The 12,022-nt window shown below is 35.8% G+C and overlaps 1 long non-coding RNA gene across 1 annotated transcript; it reads right to left on the minus strand.

The window, feature by feature from the left end:
- Positions 1-3,270: 3,270 nt before the first annotated feature.
- Positions 3,271-4,899, minus strand: LOC137749499 (uncharacterized). The gene is made up of 3 exons (XR_011070217.1): positions 4,636-4,899; positions 4,239-4,286; positions 3,271-3,638 (listed from the first exon to the last, which is right to left on the minus strand). It is a non-coding gene; the product is annotated as an uncharacterized lncRNA (long non-coding RNA).
- Positions 4,900-12,022: the final 7,123 nt, after the last annotated feature.

A 12,022-nucleotide genomic window follows, 5' to 3' on the forward strand; every position in this document is an offset into this window, starting at 1 on the left:
GGTATAATTAGAAGTGGAACTAATCGATATTAAACTGAAATTTGTCAATTCTAATTTTAATGTGAGATTATTGTATTCTTCAACCGAATGAAATGGGAGAGAATTCGAAGGTTTCTGTGGTATTAGTTTGAAGAAAAACTTTTATTTTTGATTTCACAGGCTCAAAAGTCAAAACAAAGAATTGGAATTTAGAACGAAATGCCAAAAAGGAATTTAGCAACTGCACTTAATTGTATACAATAGTCAGGTAATAGTGAACTAATACAATCGAAGCAAGAGTTCCAATTTCCAAACAAGAGGCAGATATTATTCATGAGTTCCGAACAAGAATGTGTACATTATGTCTTATGACTCTTTTGCTTTTGATGAAATGCAGAGGCGAATTGATGTAATTGTATCCTCTACATGAGTTTAGACTTTCACCGAATTGAGATGCCGGAGGCGCACGTAAACTGAACGACGTTCAGAGAAAAATGGGTGCAAAAATCAACCTCAAGTATTGAAGATATCAGAACAACTCTATAAAACTTTGAAACTCCCAATTCCTTAACCCGATTTCCAGAATTGAGACGTGCAATTTGAACCAAGGAGGAGTGTTCACAAATCACTGAATCTATACTCCAGAAAAGTATTACTTGAAAATACAAACCCAAATCCTTGAACCCACTCTCCAGATTGTCCAGAATCATCAAATGGAGGAGGGATTGCGGTTTGGAATTTGAAAGTAATTATCGACAATTAGTAGACTTTTATATGGAAGAATTTGAAGGTTTTGGTATTTTGGAGTGGTTCAGGATGTGGGGTTTATATTGAAGGGAGGGACGGTGCGAAATTGCGACGGAGGAGCTATTGGTAGAAGGGTTGCAACAAAAACCTCTTTTATTTTTTGTTTTTAATTATACAAAAATAATTTTGTTAATATTTAAATATAAATAGTTTTTTTAATTATTTTAATTTACATGGCAATATTTAAATAGACTTGTGGTATGTGTCATATTAGCACCTAATATATTTTTTGACAGAATTGTGATGAAATGATCACATTGATGTGCGAGACCCATTTTCAGGAACCACATTGATCGATTTTCAATTTTATAGACCATCTTGATGGGATAGATCAATCTCATGAACTATTTATGATAAAAACTCTTTAGAGATTTATGTGTATTTTAAGTCACAGCATAATATAAGCTTAATGACTATTTACAAATAGACATTTGTATGTAATTTATGCTTGAAGAGGATCCTCAAGATCACTTTGTGGGGATCCTAAGGATCTCCACATCCTAGCCGTTAATCATAAATCATGTGATCAGTTTTCGTCAAATACTATTTGTGTTTAATTTTAAATATAAAAAAATCATATAATTTCTGACCATACAATACACGATAAATAGCTAAGATGTGGGGATCCCTAGGATCCTCACAAAATGGATCCGGATGGGATCCAATTCCTTTTATGCTAACAAAATGTGTGCCAAATTTTTTATTTTTGTTATTAAATTTGGAGAGAATAAGAGAGTGAAAGAGAACGCGAGAGTGGAGATGGAAGAAGAGAGGTGTTTTTTTTTATTTTTTTTATTTTTTTTATTTTTTTTATTTTTTTAAACAAAATCAAATTAGAGATGTTAAATTACATGTAGGTGAGGCTCAAACAAAAAATAGCAAAATTTTGTTTTGTAAAATTACATTACTGCTCTTAATTTTGTTGTTGTGATAAAAGACTAAATAGTATTTTCACTCTATTTTAGTTGACAAAGAGAGTTCTTTTAATATGTAGTTTAGATAAGTCGTTTGGTAGTCTGAGATTTTTTAAACTAAAACATAGTTTTATTTGACTTGATAAATATTTATGTATCGGAAAACTTAATCTTTTGATTGAATTGGAATGTGAAAGATGTGTGGATGCTTAAAAAATTAAAACTCTAAAATGTTGAACCCTTTTTTAATATTTGTGTTGGACTAGGCATAAACCAACCAAATCAAACCGATTAACAATGATTTGGTTCGATTTCAATGGTGGTATTGATAAAAAATCAAACCAACTATTAAATGGTAATTAGTTTCGTTATATTTTTTTTGTGTCAAATTGAAACAAACCGAACCATGCTCACCCGTAACCAAAACCGCCACTAAAAGTTTGGTTCGATTTCTAAATCATTTGACTTTTTAATGGTAAAAGTCGAACCAACAACTACAATTTGAGTTAGCTAGTTTTCCATATCTTTTTTCGAATTTTTTGGATATTTCTGCGGAAATATCAACCATATCAAAAAAAATTTAGACACTGGTGAGTTCACAATCATGTGATCCAATGACCAAAGTTTAAAATTTTCCTCACCAAAGAAGAGATACTAAACCCGTTTTTAATTGAAAAGAGATGAAAGTGAAATGGGACGTAGGTGATAAAATTTAGCACAAAATTGTTTTTTTCCCTCCCTTCCACAGTGGATGGCATGACAACCCTTTGTATATCGTTTCGTGGCCAATAACCTCCCACGCCAAAGTGTGATACAGACACTGCTTTTCCCCTTCACTCAAAACCCAGACTCCGTTCCTCTCTGCCCTTCCTCTAAGCTTATCTCCTCATTCGACAGAACATGGACACCGTCATCTCCAATTTAGCATTACCATCCACATGTTGGTTCACTTTTAACCAATCTAGTTAATTTATTGGTTCACTTTCTAATGCCTGATTGAAAGGGCTCTTCGTTGATCAGTAATGTTGACCACAAGTTGGCCAAGGATTTGAAAATTAGATTAGAAATTTCTTTTCTTTTTTGGCAAACAAAGAGAGTGACTTGCCCTGATTAAAAAAGTAGACAAAACTAAAATCAATTCATATAAATTTACATAGCAATACTTTAACACTATCTATTTAACTCAATAAGTTTCATAGTAATACACTCCACATGGAGCTAGAAAGAAAGAGCAGCACATGAAATGAGACAGCAAAACGGAGCATAAAATGCAGTCGTGCATGAAAGAGCTAATCAATCAGGATGTGGTTGCTTGAATTTTCTTTCACATAACACCACTTCGCACTTAACTATTCATATGCTGAGTTCAATATAGTCCAACTCAACAAAATAAGGAAAAAAAAATAACGAGTGAAAGAAATACCCCAAACCTAAACCATGGTTACTTGAGGAAGCTCATCAGTTTGTTCTTCGGGTTCCGTTGCGAAATGTCGGATGATCATGTTCAGATGATCTTTCAATTTGCCAAATGTATGAACAACAAATGCAATTGCATTTTCATACGACGTTTTGAGGTACTCGAAGGCGTAGTCATTTCGTACAACTTTCACAAACCAAACAACCCAGACCAATCCGGCTACTAGCCCTAAAACTGGCACAAGGATCACCACTTCTAAAACCAAGGCAAGAGTTCCAAAGAGGAGGCTAATCTTATTGATGATTGATTCCGCCAAACACGAATTAGGGCCTCCAAAGCCAATTAGTGATCCGCCATACGCGAGTATGGCAACGATAAGAGACATCATAGTCGGGTAGTTTGTATCGAACAGAGACTTATTTTTGGCTCCCTGCTTCAGTTGGATGAAGATGCCTAGCATGGTGATGAGGGAAGAGATATATTTATGCAATACCATTGTAGAACGTTCTTCGTCGCTTGTGCTGTTATATATAGAGTTAAAGAGAAAATTAAATGGAATTGGAATATCTAGAAATTAATCAAGTCAATATATCAACTGAAATCAACTAAGTACTCAAGCAATAGTAAGTTGTAACAGGGTACCTATCTAGCTGCTATTTTCTTAAATGATTGTTACAACGAATCGATCTAGACATTCGACGCTCTTAATTGTGAAAAAAAAAATGCCTAGACTTATCGAGAGGTGAGTTCTTGATAAATTAACCGCTAATCAATCAGTTATTTTCTTCATTTTTAGGTTAGATACGAGGGAATGGAATCTTGGAACCCACCCTCTCTCACTAATTGGGGTAGTATCCCCCCCCCCCATAATTTAATAAGCTATTTCGGTACGTACAACGCATGAACCAATTTCATTTCCAACACAACATCGTTTATAACAAGTGTTGTTTTGGATGCCCACTTCCCCATGGCCTCATCGCACAATAATATGGATTTATCGTTATTCAATCAAGTCGGGCTACATCCACTGCGTAAATATGTGCCATTAAATGTGATATCCTAACATTTTCTCCGAATAAAAGGCGAGGAAAAAAAAAAGGGGAAGAAGAGTGTATGCTTACCCTTCCAGTTCCGAACGCGGGAGATCCATCTGTGTATATATGACACTTCTGTACAGAGGAAAACAAACACAAAATCCAGATCGTCAGATCGAAAACTCGTCACACCTTCACACAGACGCAAGAGCTCTGTTTTCTCTTCCTGAAAAACAAGAGCTCTGTTTTCTTTTTTTAATTTCCAGCGAAAGAGAACTCCAAAACAGAAATTAGAGACGAAGAAGATGATCAATAGAGGCCGTCAAGCTTAAGACAGTACTTAAGATGGCAGGCATATATTCAAATGCTACTGTAACCGGTCCGGCGGTTAATGTGAGCAAAAAAAGCCGGTTAGTTTTGAGCTACTCACAAAATGAAAGCACAAAAAAAAAAAAAAAAAAAAAAAAAAAAAAACAGCACTTACTTTTATGAGCACACAACGGTAGAACAATGGAAGGAGCTCTGGACAGTGTGAGTCGCTTGAAATGCAAATTACTGGATCAAAAAGCCGTCTCTGGATTATACTTGTAGAGCTTCAGGGCAGGGCTTGCACTGCGCAGTGCGCAATGGTTCTTTATATATTTGGCTTTACCTGTATCTTTCTCAGAAGTGTGCATTTTCACACTGGACTTACATAAATCCCACCCTCAAATTATTTTGTGATTGACATCATGGATGTTTAAAATTAATCCAGATACATTATTTGGAATTGTTCATGGGCTTTGCTCATTATCTATGTACAAACTTTGCTTCAATGTGATTGACATCATGGATGTTTTGGGTGGAAATCTGGACCCACCAATCTTCAACAGTGTGTTTCAAGGATTATGTAAGTCATTATTTTGTGACTTATGTAAAGTCATTATCTGGGCTTTACCTGTATCTGGGATAATGACTCACAAAATAGTCCTATTTGGGATATTTGGGATTTATGTGCAGTGTAAGTCATACTGTGATTTATTGACTCACAAAATAATTTGAGGGTGGGATTTATGTAAGTCCAGTAATTTGCATTTCAAGCGAGTCACACTGTCCTGAGCTCCTTCCGTTGTGTGCTCATAAAAGTAAGTGTTGTTTTTTTTCTGTGCTTTCATTTTGTGAGTAGCTCAAAACTAACCGGTTTTTTTTGTTCGCATTAACTGCTGGACCGGTTACGGTAGCATTTGAATATCTGCCTGCCATCTTAAGTACTGTCTTAAGCCTGACGGCCTCTATTGACCATCTTCTTCGTCTCTAATTTCTGTTTTGGAGTTCTCTTTCGCTGGAAATTATAAAAAAAGAAAACAGAGCTCTTCTTTTTCAGGAAGAGAAAACAGAGCTCTTGCGTCTGTGTGAAGGTGTGACGAGTTTTCGATCTGACGATCTGGATTTTGTGTTTGTTTTCCTCTGTACAGAAGTGTCATATATGTTGGAGAACAATTTAGAAACAATAAAATAACAGAAATACAGAACCAAAATACTTATACTTTATTATTTAAAAATACTTGTAATACAAAATGCAATTACACAATAATTACAAAAATTAAAATGATATTAACTTGAATGAATTGAAGGTAGAGGCTAGCGCAAACACTATGTCCTTCGAACAGTATTTATGTCCCACTCATGTGCTTGTGGTTCTACAACGTCTGTTTGACAAGGATACAACTACCTACTTCTACAACCCACATTGGATTATAGAACTCTAGCGAATTGCTTTGTGTGTTTACTCTCTGGAAATTTTGTACGGAAGACAAGGAGGAAAAAAAGATGATTTTTGATGGAACTGAGGATTTCAGTTATATAGACTCTTTCATACCTCTTCAAACACCTTTTAGATGTATCTGAAACTATACAACTCTTTCCAAAGAGTAGTGTCTATTAATCAAAACGTTTTTAATTAATTTAATTAAAAACTTAATTCGAAATTAAAACTTAATACCTCTTTAGACACCTCTTGATTAATTAATATTAATTTATATTAATATTATAGTATAATCATCAAGCCTAATCCACACAATTAGTGGCCCAAACCTCAATCCTCATTTCAAATGGTCTAAGTTCTAATTACTAAGAAGAAGGAATAAGCTTATATAAAGACTAGTGAAAAATCACTGTTGCCCGATGAAGAACAAGAGGGGTCTCAAAACTCCTACAATATATACATAGATGGATGTCCCGCCTTCGGAACTGGAAGGGTAAGCGTACACTCTGCTTCCCCTTCTTTTTTTCCTCGCCTTTTATTCGGAGAAAATATTAGGATATCACATTTAATGGCACATATTTATGTCATATATACGCAGTGGATGTAGCCCGACTTGATTGAATAACGATAAATCCATATTATTGTGCGATGAGGCCATGGGGAAATGGGCATCCAAAACAACACTTAACTTGTTATAAACGATGTTGTGTTGGAAATGAAATTGGTTCATGCGTTGTACGTACCGAAATAGCTTATTAAGTTATGGGGGGATACTACCCCAATTAGTGAGAGAGGGTGGGTTCCAAGATTCCATTCCCTCGTATCTAACCTAAAAATGAAGAAAATAACTGATTGATTAGCGGTTAATTTATCAAGAACTCACCTCTTGATGATAAGTCTAGGCTTTTTTTTTTCACAATTAAGAGCGTCGAATGTCTAGATCAATTCGTTATAACAATCATTTAAGAAAATAGCAGCTAGATAGGTACCCTATTACAACTTACTATTGCCTGAGTACTTAGTTGATTTCAATTGATATATTGACTTGATTAATTTCTAGATATTCCAATTCCATTTAATTTTCTCTTGAACTCTATATATAACAGCACAAGCGACGAAGAACGTTCTACAATGGTATTGCATAAATATATCTCTTCCCTCATCACCATGCTCGACATCTTCATCCAACTGAAGCAAGGAGCTAAAAATGAGTCTCTGTTCGATACAAACTACCCGACTATGGTGTCTCTTATCATTGCCATACTCGCTTATGGTGGATCACTAATTGGCTTTAGAGGCCCTAATTCGTGTTTGCCAGAATCAATCATCAACAAGATTAGCCTCCTCTTTGGAACTCTTGCCTTGATTTTAGAAGTGGTGATCCTTGTGCCAGGTTTAGGGTTAGCTGCACTATTCTTTTGGGTTGTTTGGTTTGTGAGTGTTGTAGCTAAGTACGTCTGCAAATACCTTGAAGCGTTGTATAAAAGTGCAGTTGCATCAGTTGTTCATACATTTGGCAAATTGAAAGAGCATCTAAACATGATCACCCGACGATTCACAACGGAACCCAAAGAACAAACCGATGAGCTTCCTTAAGTAACTTCTACCATGGTTTAGGTTTAGGTTTGGGGTATTACTTTTACTTGTTATTTTTTCCCTTATTTTATGAGTTGGACTATGTTGGGGTCAAGTTCTTCAAGATATGTATTTATAATGCTCTATTACCAATTTTTTTCCTTATTTTATGAGTTGGACTATAATGGGGCCGAGTTCTTCATGATATGTATTTGTAATGCTCTATTATCAATAAATGAGTCTCTGTTCGATACAAACTACCTGACTATGGTGTCTCTTATCGTTGCCATACTCACTTATGGCAAATCACTAATTTGCTCTAAAGGCCCTAATTCGTGTTTTGCAAAATCAATCATCAATAAGATTAGCCTCCTCTTTGGAACTCTTGCCTTGATTATAGAAGTGGTGATCCTTGTGCCAGTTTTAGGGCGTAGCCGGATTGCTCTGGATTGTTTGGTTTGTAAAGGTTGTACGAAATGACTACGCCTTCTAGTACCTCAAAACATTGTATGAAAATGCAATTGCATTAGTTGTTCATACATTTGGAAAATTGAACGAGCATCTGAACATGATCATCCGACGATTCGCAACGGAACCCGAAGAACAAACTGATGAGCTTCGTCAAGTAACTTCTACCATAGTTTAGGTTTGGGGTATTACTTTTACTTGTTATATTTTTTTCCTTATTTTATGAGTTGGACTGTATTGGGGCCAAGTTCTTCATGATATGTATTTGTAATGCTCTATTATCAATGAATGAAATATCATAATCTTCTTCTTAAAAAAAAAAAGACCTAATTAAACTTCCTTTTAATCAGGGCAAGTCACTCTTTTCGTTTGCCAAAAAATGAAAAATCTAATCTAATTTTCAAATCCGTTTATTTCTATAGCAATCTGTTTGGTACTTACAAAACTCTGAGACTTCTTGTTAGTTTGCTGATACGGAGATTGCTCTATACTATTATGGACTAATTTCAACCAGAGTAAAAAAAAGTAAAACAGTAAAAATGTAATTACAACTATGGTACGGACTTTCTCTTTCATAGAGAAAACTACTGTAGAATATAGCGTGTTAAAAAAAGAATTCAATGTTTTGGAGGAATTGAACGCCTTGGGAGGACAAGGCAATCTGATTCTGGATGAGGAATCATACAATTCATGGACAGGAAAGGAACATTGGGTTGAAATGTGCTTATGTGGAGCTAGGATTAACGATAATCACTAGAAAATGAAATGCAACTTTGAAACTATGTGTTAAAAGCTAGGCATTTAGCGGGTTCTTGCTGATTTACTCTGTCTGGTGAGTAAAGATTTCGAAACTAGTGAGTTGCGTTGAGTTTCAGTGTGCAGTCTGATGATGTGGTTCTGCTGATTGTGTTGACAGTACTGAGGCTAAGTTGAATTCTCACTATATCTGAGTTGAATTTTGCTAATGCTTATCGGGTTAATTGCAGGAATGGGAACTGAAGTGCAGTCGAAGATGTACTTCCCGGGATATTGTTCCATACAGAATCTAAGCAGCAATGTCGTCCATGGGAGCTGGTCCCTACTCCACGAGAACACAAACTTGAAGAATGGGCAACAATACGAAGTGTTCTTGACAGGACTAGTTATTGATGGATTTCACGAACGCGATAAGGAGCAATTGAGGCAAACTATTCTAAAGCATGAGACAATTTTGGTGTATATTCTAGAACCTATATCTGTTGAGTTCTAAAGTGTGGTAATGGTCATAGATCTTATCTTAGTATTTAGAAAGATTGAATAACGGTTTTACATTGGTAAGAAAGTGTGGAACTTTGAGTGCTCAAATTCGTTAGCCAGTAGTATAATGCCCTTGCCTTTGTCTGTGATTTCTTATTCAACTCAATGAACTCCATCGTCTTTTACATTTACTCCAACAGTCTTTACGAAGGGCAAAAGGACCTGATGAACTAGATCAAAAGCAAGGAGCTTCTCAAACATAAAAAAGTAGCAGGGATATCACAATCAACTTTCTCATCATCCGGCTTTCAGACTGGAGACGACAGAAAGAGTTGGCATATTTCTAATTTACCATTGGTGGATTCCAGTTATGGTAGACAATCTACATCGAGTACTTGTATCAGCCAACCTCCTTGCGATTCTATTGGAAAAACCCTGCGAAACAGTGGTGTCCCCAGCCAAAGTAGAGTAGGGATGAAGGACCACGAATCTTTGGATTCCAGAGTGAAGAAGCCTCGAAGAAGATTGTTCAATCTTGAACTTCCACCCGATGAATACCTCAGTGATGAAGAAGAACCAGAACGAGATTTGGTGTCGGGAACTGACAAATCTGGCTATAAGAGCAACTCCACCGTGGTGGATTGCTCAGGGGACAGCCCAGAGAAAAGGGCCTGCGGCCCTGTGGATCGGCTCCAGCGTGAACGAGCCCGAGTGGAGGTAGAGGCCCAAGCTCCGGGCCTGTGAAGAATTGCTAGCCCGAGTGGATGTGACACCAGGGCTAATGTCAGCCTGGCGTTAGGCATTTTTTTATTTTTTTTCTGTTAGGCGCGTGCACCCCACTCGCAAGTGGGGGCGCGTCGCCGACACATTTTCAGAAAAATCAACCCACTTTTTCAGATTCAAATGTTACCGTTGGGAAGCCACGTGGCTTCCTACGGTCCGTTCGATCTCAACAGCTCTTTAACTTGGACCATTCGATCTCAACGGTAAAAAAAAAAAAAAAATCTTATTTAATATCCACTGTTCGATCTGAGATCAACGGTCAATATTAATATGCTTTATAAATAAATAAATAAATAAAAGAAAAAATAGTTTTAAAATTAAGAAAATTTACCGTTGTGACACGTGGCACAATCTGGAGTGTTGGAATTCAAATTTTTTTTATATCCAACGGCAGAGATTAATTAGTTGAATAATTTTTTTTTTTAAATTGTAAAAAATTGTAAAAAATTCGAAAAAAATTGTTATACTTTTCTATAAATACCTTCTCATTATCATCTACCTTACACCACAATTTCATATTTTCTCAACCACTTTCAATCACATTCCTTTCTTTCTCTCAAAGTTTCAATCCATTTTTTTTTCAACAAAATGACTACAGATGCAGGTATGAATTGGTCTCTTCTTAAAGATGTTCCAACAAAATGACTCTGCCCATTCTTGCTTCATCATCTCTCATTCTACGCTCCTCATCCTCTTCCCTCTCATTTTTTGTCACCTGGAGATTGAACATTCCTTCTGATTGGTTAAACAATTCTTCCTCTTCCTGATTGAGTTCCCACATCATCCTTGAGGCAGAAGAAGACATTATAAGAAAGAAGCAGAAATTATGAATAATGATAGAGATTTTTGTGAAGAATGAAGCAGAAACTATGAATAATGATAGAGATCTTGAGAAAATTGTTGTGAGATTTGTGAGGATGGATGGTGAATTATATGGAGGATTTAGAAATGATTAGGTTGTAGATAATGCCACGTGGCATACCGTCATTCGATAAAAATCTGATGGAAATCTATCCTTAAAAATTGTAAGCAGATTATGATACGTGGCGCAACGTGATTGGTTAATAATCTTATGAGAAATCCATCACCAATAATTGTATTTTCAGATAATAACACGTGGCGCAACGAGTACGATTAAAAATTTTATCGGAAATCCATCCCCAATAATTGTCTTTTCGGATTTTATGACAAGTAACGCAACGAGAACGATTAAAAATCTTATCCGAAATTACAAATAAAATTATTTTGTATTATTTAATAATACTTCGGATAATGACACGTGACGCAACAAGAACGATTAAAAATCTTATCCGAAATTACAAATAAAATTATTTTGTATTATTTATTAATACTTCGGATAATGACACGTGGCGCAATGAGAACGATTAAATATCTTATCAAAAATTACAAATAAAATTATTTTGTATTATTTAATAATACTTCGGATAATGACACGTGGTGCAACGAGAACGATTAAAAATCTTATCCGAAATTACAATTAAAATTATTTTGTATTATTTAATAATACTTCGGATTATGACACGTGACGCAACGAGAACGATTAAAAATCTTATCCGAAATTACAATTAAAATTATTTTGTATTATTTTATAAATAAAAAAATACTAATATTTTATTGCCTATTGCCAAGGCTATTGAAGTGTAACGGTAGAGATGCAAAAGACGATTACTGTTCATTAAGGGCAGTTACTGTTCACTAGGTGGATTGAATAGTGAATAGCCTGGGGAGAGGGCTCCCACGCTGAAGTTGCTCTAACAATAGTGTGTCGAGCTCTGGTTTGCATTTAGTAAGAAACATTGGTTTGGCTGATCTGAAGGAGCTCTGTAGAGTGGACGTCGTCTTCAAATGCAATTATTGAACCAGAAATATGACCTTGTGAGTGAAAAAATGCAACTGGGCGCTGCCGGTATGTCGGGCATGGAGAAGGCCGTCTCTGAGTATATTTATACCAGTCACTTCTTCGAACATTAAGTTTCCTAGCATTTGCATCTTTCATTCGACAGACGAGTCCTCGCAGCATCTTTGACATTAGAAAACAGAAGAT

Source organism: Pyrus communis, chromosome 11 (genome assembly GCF_963583255.1).
Source record: "Pyrus communis chromosome 11, drPyrComm1.1, whole genome shotgun sequence".
In the NCBI taxonomy this organism is placed as follows: Eukaryota; Viridiplantae; Streptophyta; class Magnoliopsida; order Rosales; family Rosaceae; genus Pyrus; species Pyrus communis.